This window comes from Cervus elaphus, chromosome 22 (assembly GCF_910594005.1).
Source record: "Cervus elaphus chromosome 22, mCerEla1.1, whole genome shotgun sequence".
Classification (NCBI taxonomy): Eukaryota; Metazoa; Chordata; class Mammalia; order Artiodactyla; family Cervidae; genus Cervus; species Cervus elaphus.
Window position 1 is genome coordinate 38629551 of NC_057836.1, and position 24397 is coordinate 38653947.

Consider the following 24397-nt stretch of genomic DNA (forward strand, 5'->3'; position numbering starts at 1 on the left):
CCTGATGGAGAGAAAAACTCACGTGAAGCAACATTTATTTGCCTTGGACCTATAATGTAAACTGTTATTCCATACTAACCTTATCTTGCATGATAGATAAAAAGATATTCCAAAGGGCGAGAGTTTGTTTCATAAGCTACTTAGTCTGCAGTGTTTCCTTACTGGCTGGCTCAGTTTGTGAGTTTTCCAGTTTGTCTGTTAACCTCGCTTTGTGTTTAGTTACGCCCCATTTACGGAACTGACATATGAGATGCACAGTCTTAGATTTTTATGACTATGTTGAAGATAAAATAGCCCTTTAACCAGGATCAGATATACACATAATAATAACAACCTTTGATTGACTGGTTACTATGTACCAGGCACAGTACAAAGCACAATCTCATGTAATCCTCTAACAACTTTTGATATGAGTATTAATCCCATCTCTTTGATGAGTAAAAATGAGACTTAGAAGGTTTAATAATTTGCCTAAGCATTTATTGAGCATCCCTTGAATGTCTGATATTGTAGAGGAAGATACAAATTAAACAAAACGTAGACTCAGTAAACTTTTAAAACTAAAAGTTTTCTTTTAATTAACTGCATTTTATTCATTTTTTCTTTTTATTTTTTTATTGAAAGATAATTGCCTTACAGAATTTTGTTGTTTTCTGTCAACCCTCAACATGAATCTGCCATAGGTATACATATATCCCCTCCCTTTTTAACCTCCCTTCCATCTCCCACCCCATCCCACCCCTGTAGATTGATACAGAGCCCCTGTTTGAGTTTCCTGAGCCATACAGCAAATTCCCATTGGCTATCTATTTTACATATGTTAATATAAGTTTCCATGTTACTCTTTCCATACATCCCACCGTCTCCTCTCCTCTCTCCTAAGTGCATTTAAAAATATCTGTGTTTGAAATTATGACATGCAGTTGCCAGCCTTATGGTTTAATTATAACTCAAACTAATGGTATGGACAGTCAACTTCTTCCAAAACTCTATGGGTGTTCATTTAAACAATGATATATTCCATCATAAGGCTCTGCTGATGATGGCATTCAAACAGAGTTGTTGAATTTGAGACAAAATAAAATCTGACTTAATGCAAGATAATTTTTACAAGCCCCAAATTCATCTCCCTTGTTTGTACATATATGAAGTAATTGATACAGCATAACTGTGTTGAAAAACAGAGACCTTACTCAGCCAACATTACCCTGCCGGTCCCTATAGTCAAGGCTATGGTCTTCCCAGTGGTCACATGTGGTTGTGAGAGCTGAACCGAAAAGAAGACAGAGCGCCAAAGAATTGATGCCTTTGAACTGTGGTGCTGGAGAAGACTCCTGAGAGTCCCTTGGACCAGGGAGATCAAACCAGTCAATCTTAAGGGAAATCAACCCTGACTACTCATTGGGAGGACTGATGCTGAAGCTGAAGCTCCAGTATTTTGGGTCACCTGATGCGAACAGGTGACTCATTGGAAAAGTCCCTGATGCTGGGAAAGATTGAGGGCAGAAGGAGAAGAAGCTGTCAGAGGATGAGATGGCTGGATGATGTCACCAGTGCAATGGGTATGACCTTAGATGATGAGGGACAGGGAGGCCTGGCGTGCTGTAGTCCAGGGGGTTGCAAAGAGTCACGACCGGGTGGCTGAACAACAACCATAATGGTGACATTACATGTACTTCAAATAGATGTTACATTGCTGCCTCTTTATAGCTGTGAACATCTATGTACTTTCAAAATAACAAACTTCAAAAGAAAATAGAAGAAAAACTAATGCTTAGAGAGTTTCCTATTTATGTTTCAGTTCAGTTCAGTTCAGTCGCTCAGTCATGTCTGACTCTTTGCAACCCCATGGACTGCAGCACACCAGGCTTCTCTGTCCATCACCAACTCCCAGAGCTTGCTCAAACTCATGTCCATCGAGTCAGTGATGACTTCCAACCATCTCATCCTCTGTCGTCCCCTTCATCTCCTGCCTTCAATCGTTCCCAGCATCAGGGTCTTTTCAAATGAGTCAGTTCTTCCCATCAGGTGGTTGAATTATTGGAGTTATAGCTTCAGCATCAGTCCTTCCAATGAATATTCAGGACTGATCTCCTTTAGGATGGACTGGTTGGATGTCCTTGCCATCCAAGGGATTCTCAAGAGTCTTCTCCAACACCACAGTTCAAAAGCATCAATTCTTTGGTGCTCAGCTTTCTTTGTAGTCCAATTCTCACATCCGTACATGACTACTGGAAAAACCATAGCTTTGACTAGATGGACCTTTGTTGGCAAAGTAATGTCTCTGCTTTTTAATATGCTGTCTAGGATGGTCATAGCTTTTCTTCCAAGGAGCAAGTGTCCTTTAATTTCATGTCTTCTAATTGCAGTCACCATCTGCAGTGATTTATGCTTACTGTTTTTTGAAATAGCATTGTGTAAAGACAATTTGGATTCTCTCCCATTATTCTTTTACATTTGAATATCATAGCACCTTTCCTCTAAGTATTATCACCAATATCTATCCATAACTTTGATGCAGGTTTTAGAGTACTAGTGCTTTGTAGTAATTTGTCCTCTTTTGAAGATTAAAAAAAAAACCTGAAGCATAAAAATGTTAAATGTCTGAGGTACCACTACACACCAGTCAGGATGGCTGCTATCCAAAAGTCTACAAGCAATAAATGCTGGAGACGGTGTGGAGAAAAGGGAACCCTCTTACACTGTTGGTGGGAATGCAAACTAGTACAGCCACTATGGAAAACAGTGTGGAGATTCCTTAATAAACTGGAAATAGAACTGCCATATGACCCAGCAATCCCACTTCTGGGCATACACACTGAGGAAACCAGATCTGAAAGAGACACGTGCACCCCAATGTTCATCGCAGCACTGTTTATAATAGCCAGGACATGGAAGCAACCTAGATGCCCATCAGCAGATGAATGGATAAGGAAGCTGTGGGACATATACACCATGGAATTTTACTCAGCCGTCAAAGAGAATTCATTTGAACCAGTCCTAATGAGATGGATGAAACTGGAGCGCCTTATACAGAGTGAAGTAAGCCAGAAAGATAAAGAACATTACAGCATACTAACACATATATATGGAATTTAGAAAGATGGTAACGATAACCCTATATGCAAAACAGAAAAAGAGACACAGAAATACAGAACAGACTTTTGAACTCTGTGGGAGAAGGTGAGGGTGGGATGTTTCAAAAGAACAGCATGTATACTATCTATGGTGAAACAGATCACCAGCCCAGGTGGGATGCATGAGACAAGTGCTCGGGCCTGGTACACTGGGAAGACCCAGAGGAATCGGGTGGAGAGGGAGATGGGAGGGGGGATCGGGATGGGGAATAAGTGTAAATCTATGGCTGATTCATATCAATGTATGACAAAACCCACTGAAATGTTGTGAAGTAATTAGCCTCCAACTAATAAAAAAATTAAAAAAAAAAAAAAAGAATACAAAAATGTTAAATGTCTTTGTAAAATAATGATGCAATCAATGCTACACTTCTACCTACTCGGTTATAAAAGCTGAGTGATTTTGAAATCTAAAGATATGGACTGTATTACAGTCACTATTTTCTTTCCTACCTCTTTATGCTCCTCACATTTCCTGATCTTTCAGAATAATTTGAAGTTCATAACATCCTCCCTTTCCTTTCTCTTTGACCTATGTATTCACCCATCTACTTGTCAAACAATTATTCTGAGTATCAAACACTAGAGATACAAAGATAAAATTATATCCCCTTTCTCAAGGTACTTAAATTCTAAGGGAAAGACAGATATGGATACTATTGAAAAGTCCCCTGGTAAATACATTGAAGTTCCAGGAAACACCATTGACCCAATCTGAGGGGCTGAGCTGGGCCCGTTAAGGAAGCCAAAAATCATGTGTATGACTGAAGTGTCTGATATGTTAGCACAAATGGTAGAAGTTGAAATGGAATAGCATGCCAGGATCAGCTCACTTACAGTGCCTTGTTATAGACCACAATTGGGAATTTAAATTTCATTGTGAATCACATTAACAGGATATAAAAACTGAAGAAGCTTCAGTGAGAGAGTGACCTGGTGATATACGCAAAGATCCCACTGGAAGCTAGATGGAAGCACGATGTATGACATTAACAGAAAAGGTGACAGGGAATTGGAGGGGACCATTGAGGTCCCAAGGGGCTTTACAGATGGCTCAGTGGTAAAGAATCCACCTGCCAATGCAGGAGACATGGGTTCAATCCTTAGGTCTAGAAGATCCCTGGAGGAGGGCAAACCACTCCAGTGTTCTTGCCTGGAGAATCCCATGGACAGAGAAGCCTGGCAGGGTACAGTCCATAGAACCACAAAGAGTCAGACACAACTGAACATACACACACACATCTAATATGAAAGCTTGATGTTAATAACCAATAAGCACATGAATAATTCTCAACATCTTTAGTTGTTAGGTAAATTCAGATTGGACTTCCCTGGTGGCTCAGTGTTAAAAAAAACCCACCTGTCAATGCAGGAGATGCAGGTTTGATCCCTGGGTCAGGAGGATACCCTAGAGAAGGAAATGGCATCCCACTCTAGTGTTCTTGCCTGGGAAATCCCATGGATGGAGGAGCCTGGTGAGCTAACAATCCATGGGGTTGCAAAAGGAGTCAGACATGACTTGAGTAACTGAGCATAGCACACACTAAGGTCCCAAACAGCTGCACTGAGAACGTAGCAGGGACATACAGGAAAGAGGTTAATTGAGGCAAATCTCCAGGATTCATAGATTGATGTTTTGTGGGGAGTAAGTGACATAGAGATAATTCTCACATTCTGGCTTGAGTTATAAAGTGGTGGTGGTGCTGTTAATCAGGATTGAGAATCAATTCATCTTTTTAATCTGTTGTGTTTTTGGTACCACTGAACCATCGGAGGTGAACTGTGTAAAACCCAATTATAGATGAGTCTAGTGCTCAGCAGGAAAGTCTGGTTGTAGCTAATTTAATGATTTAAGATCATATAGGTGGTGGTTGAAGCTGTATGTATGAATGAGGTCATCAGTTTCTATATGAAAAATTAAAACTGAAAAGGGCCTAGAGTCCCCCCCAAGGAAGTACTGCAAACTCAGAATCAAAATGCAAACTCAGGTCTATCTGGTCTAAAGTCTATATTTGATGCCTTCTGAAAATCATCTCATGGTTACAGTTTATTTTCTCCAAGTAAAAGATGGGTGGGCATTTTGGTGCACACAGATGATAAAGACAGAACATTTGAGACCATTCAAGGAGCTATTTGTATTCTCAAATGAACATTTATTTGTTTAGCTGATAAATAGATTGGTGTTCAACACTCTTGAGAACTTCATTTATTTTGAAAGTGAAAGAAAGTGAAAGTGAAAGACATTCAGTCATGTCTGACTCTTTGCGACCCCACAGACTGCCCATGGCATTCTCCAGGCTAGAATACTGGAGTGGGTAGTCTTTCCCTTCTCCAGGGGATCTTCCCAACCCAGGGATCGAACCCAGGTCTCCTGCATTGCAGCCAGCTTCTTTACCAGCTGAGCCACAAGGGAAGCCCAAGAATACTGGAGTGGGTAGCCTATCCCTTCTCCAGGGGATCTTCCCAACCCAGGAATCGAACCGGGATCTCCTGCATTGCAGGTAGATTCTTTACGAACTGAAATATGAGGGAAGCCCTCATTTATTTTCTTTAAATCAAAAACCAAGTTCTTTCATGAGCTATCTATAACCTTCTAGTGAAGCAGTGATCCCAAATCCATTCTAGATAAATCTTCATGGAAAACCTGAAAAGCATAAAAGAAAAAAATCTCAGTAATATTTTTCCAGAAAGTGGATGCTCTTTTGGTTAAGTTATACATTAGACCCTGAGGATTTGTGGGAACAGATAGTATGAATGACTCTGTAATTCATTTCAAAGATGACTTTTGAAGAAAGAACTGATAGGTGATATTCAGTACTCTACAGAGAAGAGAAATACTTAACAAAACTTAATGTTGGTGAAGTTTTGTTCTAAAGCTGTGGCCTTTGGTTTGTATGACATTCTATTCTGACAAGCCAGGAATCGCCTTCCCCCCCCCACCCCTGAGTTTTATGGTATTATTAACATAAACAAAATTGTGCAGTAGCCCTGTCTTCATTTTCTTTGCTGTGCAGCCTGGTGTTGGGATTGCAGACTCTGATGGCCAATAGGGCTGCTCTTTCCACAAAGGCTTTGGGGTTCTTGGAGGAGATGTTGTGAGCAGTCCTGGCACTGGAAGACGTTACACATCAGCAGCACTTCAAGCTCCTTGAGGTTGTGGACCAGGAACTTCCGGAAGCCACTGGGCCACAAGCGCTGTGTTTTCTTGTTGCTCCCATAATCATGTTGGACATCAAGATCTTTGGCCATTGACTCTCCTGCTTACCCTGTTGTCAGTGCCTCTGGGTTTCTGCTGGTTCTGTTTAATTTTGACATATCGGTCTGACTGTTGCTGGATGAGCTCCTTGGTCCTCTTTTTGACCCTGATTTTGGGCTTCAGGAAGGGTCTGAGAGCGGCAGTAATGCCAAGCAGGAGATGGCTGCCATTCCTAGGCAGCCCCACGAAAGAGAGGAGAAATCTCCTCTTTGAACCACAGAAAAATGAATGGAAATATAGTTACTCTTTTACAATTCTTTCACCTTTATCATTTTTTCAGGAAAGTAATTTATGCTGTACATCTACCCTCTTTTGCAAAGAATTATTACCTAGGCAGGAAATTTCCTTGGTTTTTAGGTTGCCATGGGGAAATCACCCAAGAGTGAAGCTCCTAGTGTGAGTCTTATTTTGTGGGAAGTGTCTGCAGACTTAACCCTTGGGCCCCATGACAATCTCTGCTGCTGCGTCAGATCAGTCGTGTCCGACTCTATGCAACCCCATGGAAGGCAGCCCACCAGGCTCCTCCATCCCTGGGATTCTCCAGGCAAGAACACTGGAGTGGGTTGCCATTTCCTTCTCCAATGACAATCTCTAGGTTATGGCAATTGCATTAGGTTTATATGACTATCCACCTCTGAGATTACTAAAGTCATTGCAGTTCCCACAATATTTTTTTTTTTAGCCTTCATGAAAACTGTGTCAATGCAGGAATAAAGGTTATAACTGGGTGGGACCTTGATCACCATCAGCACCTTACAAATTTCAGAAGACTTTGAGTTAGAAAATATGACAGAGGTAAAGTATAATCTTTTAATAGGATCTAGAGTGGTAAGGCCCAGTTTAATTTTGTAATCAGTGACTTGACAAACAGTGCAGTCAACTCACAGCAATTTGTTTCTTGGGCATAGAACAAATGGGAAACATCTGTGTATAAAAAAAAGAAATGAATTTGTTCTTCATATAAGAACTAGGTCTTTTGCTTTTCTCCCTCATTTTTTTCCTAAGTGTCTCCTCTAAGCTAAGACTAGCTTGGCACTGGAGAGACAGTGAAGACCTGATATTCTAATGGAATATCTGACAAAGTATATATAAGCAGAAACAGCTGAAAATTATCATAAGTTTTGTGAAGGAAATTTACATGAATCTGAGAGAAGGAAACATACTCATTACTATTACATGGGGTGTTCAGGAGGGCTTCTCTGGGCATGTGGCACTTAATCTAACACCTGAAGGGTAAGACAGGAACCAGCTTTGTGAACTGTGTGCTTCATGGAAGGAACAGTCTGTGCAATGGCCCTGGGGTGGCTTGTGTAGCTACATAGCTGCTGTGGACTTTTACAAAGTCTCTCTCTCTCTCTCTTTTTTTTTTTTTCCTTGACAGAATCATACCAATCATTCCTTTATAATATTATGTTAATTATAAATATGGGTATCTGGGATCCTGGGATTGGATAGTAAAAGTTTATGCATTTTACTACCTTCAGGAAATGTTGCTCCTGTGTCCTCTCCTAGACCTGAATCATTATATCATTACACAGATTTCAGGGGTAGTGGAGAGAGATCTGTAAACTTGGAATGAAATTTATTTTCTCTGTTCTCAGCACAGAACAGGCCTGGTAATGTTCAGTGCACTGATGTGCTATGCAAATCTTTGCCCTTTTTTTGGGGGGGGGGGGGGTAATTAATCTATATATTTTAATTGGCAGATAATTATAATACTGTGGTGATTTATGCCATACTTTGACATGGATCAGCCACAGGTGCACATGTGTCCCCACATCCTGAATCCCCCTCTTATCTCCCTCCTCACCCCACCCCTCTTGGTTGTCCCAGAGCACTGGCTTTGAATGATCTGTTATGCATTGAACTTGCACTCATCATCTATTTTACATATGGTAATATACATGTTTCAGTGCTATTCTCTCATATCATCCCACCCTCGCCTTTTCCCACAGAGTCTGAAAGTCTTCTTTACATCTCTGTCTCTTTTGCTGCCTTGCATTTAGGATCGTCTTTATCATCTTTCTAAATTCCACATATATTCCTTAATATACTGTATTGGTGTTTCTCTTTCTGATTTACTTCACTCTGTATAATAGGCTCTAGTTTCATCCACCTCATTAGAACTGACTTAAATGTGTTATTTTTTATAGCTGAGTAACATTCCATTGTGTATATGTACCACAATTTCCTTATCCACTTGTCTGCCAATGGACATCTAGGTTGCTTCCATGTCCTAGCTGATGTAAACAGTGCTGCAGTGAACATTGGGGTACACATGTCTCTTTCAGTTCTGGTTTCTTTGGTGTGTATGCCCAGCAATGGGATTGCTGGGTCATATGGCAGTTCTACTTCAGGTTTTTTAAGGAATCTCCACAGTGTTCTCCATAGTGGCTGTACCAGTTTGCATTCCCACCAATGGTGTAAGAGGGTTCCCTTTTCTCCACACCCTCTCCAGCATTTATTGTTTGTAGACCGTTTTGATGGCAGCCATTCTGACAGATGTGAGATGATATCTCATTGTGGTTTTGATTTGGATTTCTCTAATAAGGAGTGATGTTGAGCATCTTTTCATGTGTTTGTTAGCCATCTGTATGTCTTCTTTGGAGAAATGTCTGTTTAGTTCATTGGCCCACTTTTGTATTGGGTTGTTTGCTTTCCTGGTATTGAGCTGCATGAGCTGCTTGTGTATTTTTGAGATTAATTCTTGGTCAGTTTCTTCATTTGCTATTATTTTTCTCCCATTCTGAAGGCTGCCTTTTCACCTTACTTATAGTTTCCTTCATTGTGCAAATGCTTTTAAGTTTAATTAGATCCTATTTGTTTATTTCTGTTTTTATTTCCATTACTCTCTGAGGTGGTTCATAGAGGATCTTGCTGTGATTTATGTCAGAGAGTGTTATGCCTACATTTTCCTCTAAGAGTTTTATAGTTTATGGTCTTATATGTAGACCTTTAATCCATTTTGAGTTTATTTTTGTGTATGGTGTTAGAAAGTGTTCTAGTTTCATTCTTTTATAGGTGTTGACCAGTTTTCCTAGCACCACTTGTTAAAGAGATTGTCTTTTCTCCATGCTATATTCTTGCCTCCTTTGTGAAAGATAAGGTGTCCATAGGTGTGTGGATTTATCTCTGGGCTTTCTATTTCATTCCATTGATCTATATTTCTGTTTTTGTGCCAGTACCATACTGCCTTGATGACTGTAGCTTTGCAGTATAGTTTGAAATCAGGAAGGTTAATTCCTCCAGTTCCATTCTTCTTTCTCAAGATTGCTTTGCCTATTCGAGTTTTTTGGTGTTTGTTTTTTTTTTTCCCCATACACATAGTGTAATTATTTGTTCTAGTTCTGTGAAAAATACTGTTGGCAGCTTCATAGGGATTGCACTGAATCTATAGATTGCTTTGCGTAGTATACTCATTTTCACTGTATTGATTCTTACAATCCATGAATTTCTTCATCTGTTTGTGTCATCTTTGATTGCGTTCATCAGTGTTTTATAGTTTTCTATATATAGGTCTTTTGTTTCTTTAGATAAATTTACTCCTAAGTATTTTATTCTTTTCATTTCAATGGTGAATGGGATTGTTTCCTTAATTTCTCTTTCTGTTTTTCCATTGTTAGTGTATAGGAATTCAAGGGATTTCTGTGTATCAATTTCATATCCTGCAGCTGTACTATATTTGTTAATTAGCTCTAGTGATTTTTCTGGTGACATCTTTAGGGTTTTCTATATAGAGGATCATGTCATCTGCAAACCATGAGAGTTTTACTTCTTCTTTTCCAATCTGGATTCCTTTTATTTCTTTTTCTTCTCTGATTGCTGTGGCTAGGACTTCCAAAACTATGTTGACTAATAGTGGTGACAGTGGACACCCTTGTCTTGTTCCTAATTTTAGAAGAAATGCTTTTAGTTTTTTGCCATAGAGAATAATGTTTGCTGTGGGTTTGTCGTATATAGTTTTTATTACACTGAGGTATGTTCCTTCTATGCCTGCTTTCTGGACAGTTTTGATTGTAGCTGGGTGTTGAATTTTCTCAAAGGCTTTCCCTGCATCTATTGAGATTTGTTAATTTGTTAATATGGTGCATCATATTGATTGATTTGCAAATATTGAAGAATGCTTGCACCTCTGGGATAAAACCCACTTGGTCATGATGTATGATCTTTTTAATATGTTGTTGGGTTCTGTTTGCTAGGATTTTGTTGAGTACTTTTGCATTTATGTTTGTCAGTGATATTGGCCTGTTGTTTTCTTTTTTTGTGGCATCTTTTTTCTGGTTTTGGTATTAGGGTGCTGGTGGCCTCACAGAATGAGTTGGGGAGTTTACCTTCCTCTGAAATTTTCTGAAAGAGTTTGAATAGGATAGGTGTTAGCTCTTCTCTAAATTTTTGGTAGAATTCACCTGTGAAGCCATCTGGTCCTAGGCTTTTATTTGTTGGGAGATATTTTTATTATAGGTTTGATTTCTATGCTTGTGGTGTTAAGCACTGTTAAGATTTCCTATTTATTCCTGGTTCAGTTTTGGAAGGTTATAGTTTTATAAAGATTTGTCTGTTCCTTCCAGGTTGTCCATTTTATGGGCATTTTATTGTTCATAGTAGTCCCTTGTGATCTTTTGTATTTCTGTGTTGTCTCTTGTGATTTCTCCATTTTCATTTATAATTTTATTGATTTGATTCTTCTCCCTTTTTTCTTGATGAGTCTGGCTAATGTCTTGTCTATTTTATTTATCTTCTCAAAGAACCAGCTTTTAGTTTTGTTGATTTTTGCTATAGTCTCCTTAATTTCTTTTTCATTTATTTCTGCTCTGATTTTTGCCTTTTTTACCCTAGTTATTCTGCTGATCTGAAAGGAATAAATTTTCTCTTTGTAGTAGTCCTTACCCTTATGCAGAATTGGACCAAGGTGTTTTTCTTTCAACACATTTCGAGTCTTGGATCTGAGCAGCTTTTATGGCTTACTTGAACTCTTTCAGGTTGTTGCAGTGTTTCTACAAGGTTTGATACTCAGTGTTTATTAAATGACTAGACAGGGGAAAAAAGATGAATGAAATATACCAAAAATCTATGCCATATTTTAAACTCTCCCTATTTTGATAAGTACATAGAGAAAGAATAACCAAGTGATACCAATAGGTACAGGGAAGGCTGTGAATAAAAGGGGATCAGTGAAATGAAGAAGCCCCATATGATTCTTTAAATCTGAATGAAATAATGATACTGGCCAAACACAAAGGATCTCATATAGAAGGCAGAACACAAAGCATCCTTAGGTCTTAAAGGGCCTCAGAGACCCATGGTATTCTCATAAGTCTTAGTCTCTAGAGGAAAGAGCAGCTATACCATAGCTGGATCCTAAAGGAGGCTGCAAACAGAGACTTAGCAGTCCACAACTTCCTGATTCTTATTTTGATTTGTCTTAAAAAGAAACCTGTATTCTGTTTTACTGACTTGTGGTTACCAAATGTCCATTATAAAAAGCTTATTTAAAAAAATAAATAAATTCCCTTTGCTTTGATTAGAGCCAAGGATGGTGTCTTAATGATAGCACATCCTGAAAGTAGAAGCCTGATAAAGATGCAGTTTTATAAATGATAGTGCTTCCTTTAAGTTTATACCGGGAGACATTACTGGGAAGCATGTTCCATGAAAGCACATTCTTACCCAAAGAGAACAGTCCCGCACCACCTGTTTGTCTGACTTGTTTCCCAAAACCTGGGAGTGGATCACTAGAGGATCCAGTGGTCCTCACTGTTGTGCAGAATTGGACCAAGGTGTCTTTCTTTCAACACAGTTTGAGTCTTGGATCTTAGCGGCTTTTATAGATTGCTTGAACTCTTTCAGGTTGTTGCAATGTTTCTATAAGGTTTGACACTCAGAACATGAAGACACAATATTCAAAAAGTGACACCTAAGTTTACCTAATGCAGATTCTTGCCTCATCAGAACTAAGACTGATTGAGAAACTGTGCTGAATTTGCTAAACTCTGGTTTGTATGCAACTTGGCAAGAGGGCGCAGACCCTGAGAGCTAAACCTCAGGGTACTGCGGGGCATGCAGCTCTCCTGCAAAGCTTGCCTTTGGCTGTGTGGCTTAAATAATGGTTTGGCTTTGCTTCTGTGTCTCTGACCTCTTCCAGGCAGTGATCATATTTCTTGATCCATAACTAAAAGGAAAACACAGTGGGATTCAACTCTCATTGTTTTCACCTCTAATTGGGGGATTAAGACACACAGACATTTAAGGAAGGGAAAGAATAGTGAAGGTGCTAAGTAAGAATATAAACAGATCATCAGATGAAATGACATGAGACAATCAATGATTATGTGCCAAGGATCGATATAATCTGTAGCTGAGGGGGTGGTTAGAGGGAGATGTGCCAGGATCCCACAGTAGCCTGGGCAGGTGTCATGGATGAAGTCAAACTTGATTTGGGCCTTGGGTAGGCCAGTAGTTTGCAAACTTTCCTGCTCCTCAGGGCCATCTGGGGAGGTTCTAAAGAAGGTCAACTAGACAGGCATAAAAGAGGAGAGAGGGTGCCTCTGAGAAGGAAAGGAAATTTAAAGAATCAAAGCTTGTTTGGTTGCTGTAAAAAGTTAGTGTAGGAGGAGAAAAAAGAGAGAAGGCAGAAAAGTCAGGTTTCATCTGATTTTTAAATAACCTCGTGTGCCAGGCCAAGGAATTTTGGAAACATATTTGACTCAGAATAGTAAGGTATTTTCAGCCGTAGCACCTGACTCTCACAACTGGACAAGGATATTATAATTCCTCTGTATCATATAGCTCCTCACTTCCCACTTCCACTCCCTGCTTGGAAGCTTAACAGAAATTAGGTGTAGATATGTGCTAATATGGGCTTCCCAGGTGGCACTAGAGGTAAAGAATCCTCTTGCCAATGCAGGAAACATGAGACATGGGTTCAATCCCTGTGTCAGGAAGATCCCCTGGAGAATGGCATGACAACCCACTCCAGTATTCTTGCCTGGAGAATCCCATGGACAGAGGAGCCTGGTGGGCCACAGTCTATCAGGTCACAGAGTCTGACATGACTGAAGCGGCTGAACACGCACGCATGTATGTGCTAATACTTCACCACTTTCTCATTCTCTCAGATACAGGATTCCCGTGGTTACTATGGGAATGTGGTGATTCATACAAAAGTAGTGCTGTGTGGGAATCCCCCGAGTAACAGTCAGCAGGGGGCACCCTTGAGGCAGCTAAGCTAGCACCCCCAACACAGGGCACTCTCATCCTGTTTACCTAGGATGAGGGGACTCTTGCACTGGTCTGCCCTGAATCACAGAGATATTTTCACTATGGCTTGGATCCACTTGTCACTTTGATTTGTTCTAGTGTCTCTCTGCTTCTTTTTCTTTCTCCTTGTTTGAAAGATGTGCACAGGTAATGTTTCAATCATATCGTAGCTTAGTGGGCTGAGATCGGTTTGATGGACGAATGGATGGATGATAGCTAGCTAGCTAGAGTTTTTTGTTTTTTTTGGTTTTTTTTTAAGGAGCCCATCTAATAGGATGGAAATGATTCTGTTTCCCCCTGGCATTTCATAAGATTCTTTGCAAATAAAATTCTATTAGATCTTAAGATAAATGTTACACTGTGCATGTGTGCTAGATGGCTTCAGTTGTGCTTGTTTCTTTGTGACCCTATGGACTCTAGCCCACCAGCCTCCTCTGTCCATGGGGTTCTCCAAGCGAGAATACTGGATTGGGTTGCCATGCCCTCCTCCAGGGAATCTTCCTGACCCAGGGATCCTGCCATCTACTCTCACTCAGCTTACTAGCACTGAATAGCCACAAGCTAGACAGGGCAGTCTTTTGCCCAAACCTCAGTGATGTGGGGGCTTGAACCCTGCTACTTCGTCCACTGAAATAGGGAATCTAGGATTTATTAGAAACCAAGAGTCAGAAAACATTTCCTCTAACTTTTTGTGTCATCCTTGATAGGATAGTTTGCCATTCCCTTCTCCAGTGGACCACATTTTGTCAGAACTCTCCACCATGTCCTGTCTGTCCTGGGTGGCCCTACATAGCATGACTCATAGTTTCATTAAGTTAGACAAGACTGTGGTCCATGTGATCAGATGGTTAGTTTTCTGTGACTGTGGTTTTCATTCTGTCTACCCTCTAATGAAGAAGGATAAGAGGCTTATGGAAGCTTCCTTATGGGAGAGACTGACTGAGGGGAAAACTGGGTCTTGTTCTGATCGGAGGGCCCATGCTCAGTAAATCTGTAATCCAATTTTCTGTCGATGGGCGGGGCTGTGTTCCCTCCCTGTTATTTGACTTGCTAAACTATGGTGGAGGTAATGAAGATAACCGCAACCTCCTTCAAAAGGTCCCATGAACACACTGCTGCACTCAGTGCCCCCGACCCTGCAGCAGGCTATCCCCGACACGTGCCTCTGCCAGAGACTCCTGGACACTCCCGGGCAAGTCTGGGTCAGTCTTTTGTGGGGTCACTGCTCCTTTCTCCTGGGTCCTGGTGTGCACAAGGTTTTGTTTGTGCCCTCCAAGAGTCTGTTTCCCCAGTCCTGTGTAAGTTCTGGTGGCTCTATGGTGGGGTTAATGGCGATCTCCTCCAAGAGGGCTTATGCCTTTCCCAGGTCTGCTGCACTCAGACCCCCTGCCCCTCAGCTGTCCACTGCCAAGCTGTACCTCCACAGGAGATACTCAGAAATAGTTCTGTCTCAGTCTCTGTGGGGTCTCTGGGTCCTGGTGCACACAAGGTTTGTTTGAGCCCTCTGAGCTTCTCTAGTGGGTATAGGACTTGATTCTAAATGCAATTTTGCCCTTCCTACTGTCTTGCTGGGGCTTCTCCTTTGCCCTTGGATATGGGGTATCTCCTCAAAGTCGCTCCTGCACCACACAGCCGCTGCTGCTATTGATTATGTTCTTTGCAGCCAAAGATGGAGAAGCTCTATACAGTCAGTAAAAACAAGACCAGGAGCTCACTGTGGCTCAGATCATGAACTCCTTATTGCCAAATTCAAACTTAAATTGAAGAAAGTAGTGAATATCTCAAATCCCATACAGTTATATAGTGGAAGTGACAAATATATTCAAGGGATTAGATCTGATAGACAGAGTGCCTGAAGAACTATGGATGGAGGTTCATGACATTCCAAAGGAGGCCGTGATAAAAATCATCCCCAAGAAAAGGAAATTCAAAAAGGCAAATGGTTGTCTGAGGAGGCCTTACAAATAGCAGTGAAAAGAGAGAAGCTAAAGGCAAAGTAGAAAAGGAAAGATATACCCATCTGAATGCAGAGTTTCAAAGAATAACAAGGAGAGATAAGAAAGTCATCCTCAGTGATCAAAGCAAAGAAATAGAGTAAAACAATAGAATAGGAAAGACTAGAGATCTCTTCAAGAAAATTAGAGATCCTAAGGGAATATTTCATGCAAAGATGGGCACAATAAAGGACAGAAATGGTATGAACCTAACAGAAGCAGAAGATTTTGAGAAGAGGTGGCAAGAATACAAAGAAGAACTATACAAAAAAGATCTACATGACCCAGATAATCACGATGGTGTGATCACTCACCTAGAGCCAGATATCCTGGAATGTGAAGTCAAGTGGGCCTTAGGAAGCATCACTACAAACAAAGCTAGTGGAGGTGATGGAATTCCAGTTGAGCTATTGCAAATCCTGAAAGATGATTCTGTGAAAGTGCTGTACTCAATATGCCAGCAAATTTGGAAAACTCAGCAGTGTCCACAGGACTGGAAAAGGTCAGTTTTCATTTCAATCCCAAAGAAAGGCAATGCCAAAGAATGTTCAAACTACTGCACAATTGCACTCATCACACACACTAGCAAAGTAATGCTCAAAATTCTCTAAGCCAGGCTTCAACAGTATGTGAACTGTGAACTTCAAGATGTTCAAGCTCGATTTAGAAAAGGCAGAGGAACCACAGATCAAATTGCCAACATCCATTGGATCATTGAAAAACAGAGTTCCAGAAAAAGATCTATTTCTGCTCTATTGACTATGCCAAAGCCTTTGACTGTTCAGATCACAACAAGGTGTGGAAAATTCTTCAAGAGATGGGAATACCAGACCACCTTACCTGTGTCTTGAGATATCTGTATGCAGGTCAAGAAGCAGCAGTTAAAACCAGACATCATACAACAGTCTGGTTCCATATTGGGAAAGGAGTATGTCAAGGCTATATATTGTTACCCTGCTTATTTAACTTATGTGCAGAGTACATCATGAGAAACACTGGGCTGGATGAAGCCCAAGCTGGAATCAAGATTGCCGGGAGAAATATCAATAACCTCAGATATGCAGATGACACCACACTTACAGCAGAAAGTGAAGAAAAACTAAAGAGCCTCTTTATGAAAGTGAAAGAGAAGAGTGAAAAAGCTGGCTTAAACTCAACATTCATAAAACTAAGATCATGGCATGGGGTCCCATCACTTCATGGTAAATAAGTGGGGAAACAATGGAAATGGTAAGAGACTTTATTTTGGGGAGGCTCCAAAATTGCTGCAGATGGTGACTTTAGCCATGAAACTAGAAGACACTTGCTCCTTGGAAGGAAAGTTATGACCAACCTAGAAAGCATATTCAAAAGCAGAGACATTATTTTGCCAGCAAAGGTCCATCTAGTCAAAGCCATGGTTTTTCCAGTAGCTATGTATGGATGTGAGAGTTGGACTATAAAGAAAGCAGAGTATTGAAGAATTGATGCTTTTGAGCTGTGGTGTTGGAGAAGACTCTTGAGAGTCCCTTGGACAAGTAAGGAGATCCAACCAGCCCATCCTAAAGGAAATCAGTCCTGAATATTCATTGGAAGGACTGATGTTGAAGCTGAAACTCCAATACTTTGGCCACCTGGTGCAAAGAACTGACTCATTTGAAAAGACCCTGATGTTGGGAAAGATTGAAGGCAGGAGGAGAAGGGGACGACAGAGGATGAGGTGGTTAGATGGCATCACCGACTCAATGGACATGAGTTTGAGTAAACTCCGGGAGTTGATGATGGACAGGAAAGCCTGGTGTGCTGCAGTCCATGAGGTTGCAAAGAGTTGGACATGACTGAGCAACTGAACTGAACTGACTGATTGGATGGGGTGTGTTGCCATGCAAATATCACAGTTTTTACCTTTTTTACTCTTCAGTTATACTCCTGCTATCCAGTTTTACTAATAGGCTCACTATGACCAGCTTTGTAAGAAGAGATGCAGTTGTCTTTTTCAGGTAGCGCCTCTCAGGTGACACTAGTGGTAATGAACTTGCCTGCCAATGCAGGAGACATAAGAGATGCAGGTTTGATCCCTGGTTCAGAGAGATCCTCTGGAGGAAGCCATGACAACCAACTCCAGCATTCTTGCCTGGAGAATTCCATGGACAGAGGAGCCTGGTGGGCTACCATGCATGGAGTCGAGCAGAGTTGGATGTGACTGAGCATACACACACACAGTAAGAATTTATGAAGAACTGTGGTCTTGAGCAAAATGCTGGAGAGAAGAAACAGAATTTTTTTTGGTCATTGTGGCTTGAAAGACAGAATTATAAAATATGAGCCAATTAGATAATAAATGAATGCTAAAGTGAGAAATACTTAAAACAGCTGCACTACCTGTTCTGAAAAGGAAATGATTGTGTGCTCTGGAGTGCTTATCTGAAACATGGGACTTACTTATGAGTGGGATTTAATTTCCAAGTCATGGGAGAAAAAACAACATCGTGGGAGAATGTTCCAATAACAAAATATAACGTTGGTGTGACAAAATAGAAACGAATGTGGGAAAAGCACTCTGCTTTAGGTAGTTTAGTCTGGAGAGGATACACACAGGACTCTCTAAAGGAGAACAAATCTGGCTAGAAGACAAGCTAGAAGGCTGTTGCAGAAATTCCGGCAGGTAGTAATTTGGACCTGAACTAAAATCAAAGATATGCACAAGAAAACAAAGATCCAAGAAGAATCTCATCAAGAGTATAAGATCGTATAAACTTTTGAATTTATTTATTTATTTATTTATTTTTTATTATTATTTTTTTTTCCAGTGGGTTTTGTCATACATTGATATGAATCAGCCATGGATTTACATGTATTCCCAATCCCGATCCCCCCTCCCACCTCCCTCTCCACCCGATTCCTCTGGGTCTTCCCAGTGCACCAGGCCGGAGCACTTAAAAGAAACCTTAGAGAACATATAGTTTAATGAATAACAAAATGTTTTCCTCGGGTATCAGTGTTTTCAGCAAAGATTTTTGTCTTTAGAAATGCTTTTGATGTTACAAGTATGTTCCTAAAAAGCCTTCTGTCACTGCCTTTCTTCTTTTTTCCTATAGATGAGGTTAAAGTGAAAACTGAAACTCTTAGTCGCTCAGTTGTGTCCAACTCTGTGGGTCCTCATGGTCTATAGCTTGCCAGTCTCCTCTGTTCATGGCATTTTCTAGGCAAGAATACTAGAGTGGGTAGCCATTCCCTTCTCCAGGGGATCGTCCCAACCCAAGGACTGAACCTAGGTCTTCTGAATTGCAGGCTGACTCTTCACTGTCGGAGCCATCAGGATGAAGTAGAGTAGATCGATCATCACTGTTTTTATTTTGAGAATCGGACTAGCCTGTGTTCCAGTTCATCTGAAACAACTTGTACATTTCATCAAGTGATGCCTTCCTTTAGGATGAATAGGTTTTTTAGTAGTTTACAAAGGCCAGATTGGTCCAGTGGTGGGAGCCGTGATGTCACCACCTCAGACTGGGAAGAAGTCATCACTGCCAATGAACTTTTAATCCTGCTGGTGGAAAATATGGAAGTTAGTGTTGCTAGGCAGGCTGGGTAGAAATGAACAGTATAAGACTGCCTCCTTGCCACTAATTTTTAAAAAACGTATCAGGACTTTTCTGCAACAGAGAAGAACACACACACATACAGTAAGATGTAAAAGAAAAAATGATGAATTCAATCAGACGAACTAATGTCAAACTCAACCCTGCCCCCTACCTCCTTTTTCACATATACTAATTTTGTGACATTGACAAGTCATTTAATTTCTTCTTGTTTCCTAAACTTCTCTTGCTTCATCTCATCAGCATCAAAACAACTGTCAATGTACGGTAGACAGTTTATAAATATTTCTGTGAGACAGATAATCAGAGAAACATTACATTTCCTTATAGTCAAGGAAACAGAAATACACAGAGTTGTCCACAGAAAGCACGTGTTAGTTTCTGTTCCAGGACTGATTTCAAAGCCTAAGCTCTTTACGCCACCTCACCCCAGTGGTGCATGTGGTCAAGTAGAGCTTATGCTATGTGTGGTCATTTCTGCCTCTGGCAGTTTTTGTCCTTGTAGGTATATAAATAAAAAACGGTAGAGCCTGGGTGCATCAGGTATGACAACAAGAATTGCTGACTTTTCTGTGGCTAGCTAGGCTTTTTATTAAATATTCGGTTTTAATACCAGTTCAGTTCAGTTCAGTCACTCAGTCATGTCCGACTCTTTGCGACTCCATGATTCGCAGCACTCCAGGCCTCCCTGTCCATCACCAACTCCGGGAGTTTACTCAAACTCATGCCCATCGAGTCAGTGATGCCATCCAGCTATCTCATCCTCTGTCGTCCCCTTCTCCTCCTGCCCCAATCCCTCCCAGCATCAGGGTCTTTTCCAATGAGTCAACTCTTCGCATGAGGTGGCCAAAGTGTTGGAGTTTCAGCTTCAGCATCAGTCCTTCCAATGAACACCCAGGACTGATCTCCTTTAGGATGGACTGGTTGGATCTCCTTGCAGTCCAAGGGACTCTCAAGAGTCTTCCCCAACACCATAGTTCAAAAGCATCAATTCTTTGGCGCTCAACTTTCTTCACAGTCCAACTCTCACATCCATACATGATTACTGGAAAAACCATAACCTTGACCAGACGGACCTTTGTTGGCAAAGTAATGTCTCTGCTTTTTAATATGCTGTCTAGGTTGGTCATAGCTTTTCTTCCAAGGAGTAAGCGTCTTTTAATTTCATGGCTACAGTCACCATCTGATACCAGTTAGGTGAGTATTAAATGGCACCCCACTCCAGTGTTCTTGCCTGGAGAATCCCAGGGACAGCAGAGCCTGGTGGGCTGCTGTCTATGGGGTTGCACAGAGTCAGACATGACTGAAGCGACTTAGCAGCAGCAGCAGCAGCAGCAGCAGCAGCAGCAGCAGAGTATTATGCTAGCCAGCCCAAATTTGATTTACTCTTATAAAAATGTGTATTCAAATTAGAAAAACAAAAACAAAAACAAGCTCACCAACCTCCCAAGACACAGTACTGGTAACCCTTTATGTACACCACTGTAGAAGTTTGCAAATCCCTTTAAACACAGAGAATAATGACAAAAGACACCAGCCCACCAACCACAGTTCAGCAGAGGTGGAAAGTCAACTTCAAATGTGCTGGTATTTTTTTATTTATCAACTTTATTGATGAATGACTTATTTATGATAAGCTATGTCTAAAATGAATGAATTCTAGTCATCGTATACACTGATTAAATAACCAGCCAATACCTAGAATAATTCCACAAACCTTGAATGGTTCTTCATTCCTTTTTAAATGTCCATCCCTTCCTCTAACCCTGACACCAGGAAACCACTGTTCTATTTTTTACATCATAGATTAATTTTTAATTTATATAAATTGAAAAATAAAGTAAAAATGTTTCATTCATATAAGTATGGAAAGCCATTCACTACTTTCATGTCTATATTGGTTATACATACATTTTTATCCATGTATGAAGCAGACTGGTGTTGATGGGGCTAATCTTTAGCTCTGTAAAGTCACATTTTTCCTACAGATACTCTTAAATAATCTGGCAAAGAATTAGATAAGCCTCTTCCATCCTCTTTCTAAGACTTTTCCCAAGTGCTTCACATTTACCAAATGCATGCAAATCACTGTATTTGACTGATAACAACCGTGTCATGTATTTTGTGGCAAGGTTAGTATATCTACACATTGAGAAAACTCTATTCAGAGAAACTGTGATATTTCTAGTGAGTGGCTGACTGAGAAAGAGAATCCAGTTTTCCCCTCCTTTTGCAGTAGCCATGCCATCATGAACAAGGGAACTTATAATATTAATAAATCCAGCTGTCACCTGAATCCCTAGAGAACTATTAATAACTCCTGTATAACATTCCAATCATAACGTTAGAAAATTAAATTGGAAAAGATGGAGTTGTGTGAGTGTTCTGAGTTGAACTATGTCCCTTCTTCTCCCCTGCAAATTCATATGTTAAAGTCCTAACCCCAGAGCCTCAGAATGTGACCACATTTGGAAATAGGGTTACTGCAGATGTAGTTAGTTAAGATGAAATCATACTGAAGAAAGGCCGGCCCATCATCCAGGATGACCAAAGTCCTTATAAAAAGAGGAAACTTTGGACACTGAGACCCACAGGGATAAAAGCATTTGAAGACTGGAGCTATATAGTCACAATCCAAGAAACCACCAGAAGCTAAGAGAGGGGCCTGGAACAATTCATTCTCTGTCATCTCAGGGGGAGTGTGGCCTTATCAACACCTTGGTTTTGAACTTCTGGCCTCCAGAACTATGAGACAACTTTTCTTGTTCCAAGCCACCCAGCTTATATTACTTTGTTGCAGCAGCCTGATGAACAAATCTAATAGAGCAATGAGTGAGCAACAAGATAACACATACCATACTATACCATACTATACTATACTATACTATACCACATATTATACTATAACATGAAGAAAGTATATATTTTAACAAGTACACTTAAGATCTTTCTCTGAACATTAATGCTGATTAAGATCATCCAGATAGTTAATTGACAGAATCAGACACTTTGAAAAGATAAAGAAATTCAGTGTTGTCCCAACATTGCTTTAACTTGCATCATAGATTAATACACTTTCATGTCTGGAAGAAATAGTAAGGTCACCAAGCTCAGCCTTTCAGTGGATAATTGAGTATCTTTGTCAATGTACTAGCTAACTGGTTTTTTCAGCCTCTGCTTGGATACATCTGCTAACTCCTAGGGCAACCCACTCTATCTTTAGCAGCTCTGATGATTAAAATAGGATTTCTTATGTGAAACTGAACTGTATAGCTTTCACCCATTTATTATAGTTTAATTTCTTAAAGCAAGAAAGAATGCATTTAATTTCCTTTTCACAGGTCGGGTCCTTTCAGTGTTTCACATCAATCGTGTCACTCCTAAGTCATTTGCTCCCTGAAATAGCTCTTGAGTTCTTTCTACTGTTAATTACATGACACAGTCTGATCAGCTCCATAGAGTGGTCTAGTTTATCTCATCTCTTTTAGAGTGGAATATCTAGATCTTGCTAATGGTCACAATAGTGATTAGAATTAAATTAAATATACTATTATTCTAGATAATATCCTTCACTTAATGGTGTCTTGGTGATAAAGAATCTGCCTGCAGTGCAGGATCTGCAGGAGATGTGGGTTCAATCCCTAGGTTGGGAACATCACCTGGAGGAATAAATGGCAACCCACTCTAGTATTCACACCTAGAGAATCCCATGGACAAAGGAGCCTGGCAGGCTACAGTCGATAAGGTCCCAAAGAGTCAGACATGACTGAAGTAACTTAGCTAGCAAGATTATATTAACTTTGGGGAGCATCACCATATTCATTTGTTGTTGTTGTTCAGTTGCTCAGTCCTGTCCTACTCTTTGTGACCCCATGGACTGCAGCACACCAGGATTCATCCTTCACCATCTTCCAGAGTTTGCTCAAACTCATGTCCATTGATTGAGTCAATGATGCCATACTACCGTCTCATCCTCTATTGTCCCCTTCTCCTCCTATCCTCAATCTTTTCCATCATCAGGGTCTTTTCCAGTGAGTCAGCTCTTCGCATCAGGTGGGCAAAGTATTGGAGTTTCAGCTTCAGCATCAGTCCTTCCAGTGAATATTCAGAATTGATTTCCTTTAGGATTGACTGCTTGGATCTCCTTGCTGTCCAAGGAACTCTCAAGAGTCTTCTCCAGCATCACAGTTCGAAGGCATCAATTCTTCCCAGCACTCCACTTTTTTTATTGTCCAGCTCTCACATCCTACATGTCTAGTGGAAAAACCATAGCTTTGACTATATGGACCTTTGTAGGCAAAGTAATGTCTCTGCTTTTGAATATGCTGTCTAGGTTTGTCATTGCCTTTCTTCCAAGGAGCAAGTGTATTTTAATATCATGGCTGCCGTCACCACTCACAGTGGTTTTGGAGCCCAAGAAAATAAAATTTGTCACTGTTTCTATTTTTTCCCCATCTCTTTGCCATGAAGTGATGGGCCCAGATGCCTTGATCTTCATTTTTTGAATGTTGAGTTATAAGCCAGCTTGTTCACTCTCCTCTTTCACCTTCATCAGGAGGCTCTTTATGTTCAGTAATATTGCATAAAATTAACTAAAATTCCTGAGTCATTTTTTCCACCAAATAAGCTGCATGATGATAGGCTTTGACTTGATCATCAAGAACCATAAGTGGTCTGGCACTTAGATAAGTCATCTAATAAATGAATGAATATATATGTATACACACACATATATATGTGTGTATATGTGTGTGTGCATATAATACACAAAAATGCTAAACAATGCATTCCCTCCTGAACTTACACCATTTGGGAGGAGGGGGTTTGTACTTTATTTTGTTAAGCTCCACCAGAAAATAAATAACTTCTAACCAGTAAAGAGTCCTACCATTTGTCACATATCTTCCAGATAGCAAGCACCTTCCATGTGTTCACAAATTGTTTCTTTCGCACACTTTGATAGCATTGAGGAAAACAGGCATTTTAAGACTTGGTCTATATCTGTCCTTCAACATAGACTTGCTGTGTATTCCAGACTAGTATTTAAACCTTCTGTTTTCTCCAGCAGTAAAATGGTACTAATATAAGATATCGTATGTGTAAATTTAGTTGATTGTGTGTGCATGTGTGTATGCGTATTTATAGATGACTGCATCATCAGGACTTTTATACTAA

At 40.4% G+C, this 24397-nt stretch overlaps 1 pseudogene; it reads right to left on the bottom strand.

Annotated features, from left to right (window-relative positions):
• Positions 1-6097: 6097 nt before the first annotated feature.
• The window catches only part of LOC122679967, a 51335-nt pseudogene continuing 33035 nt past the window's right edge, over positions 6098-24397 (bottom strand).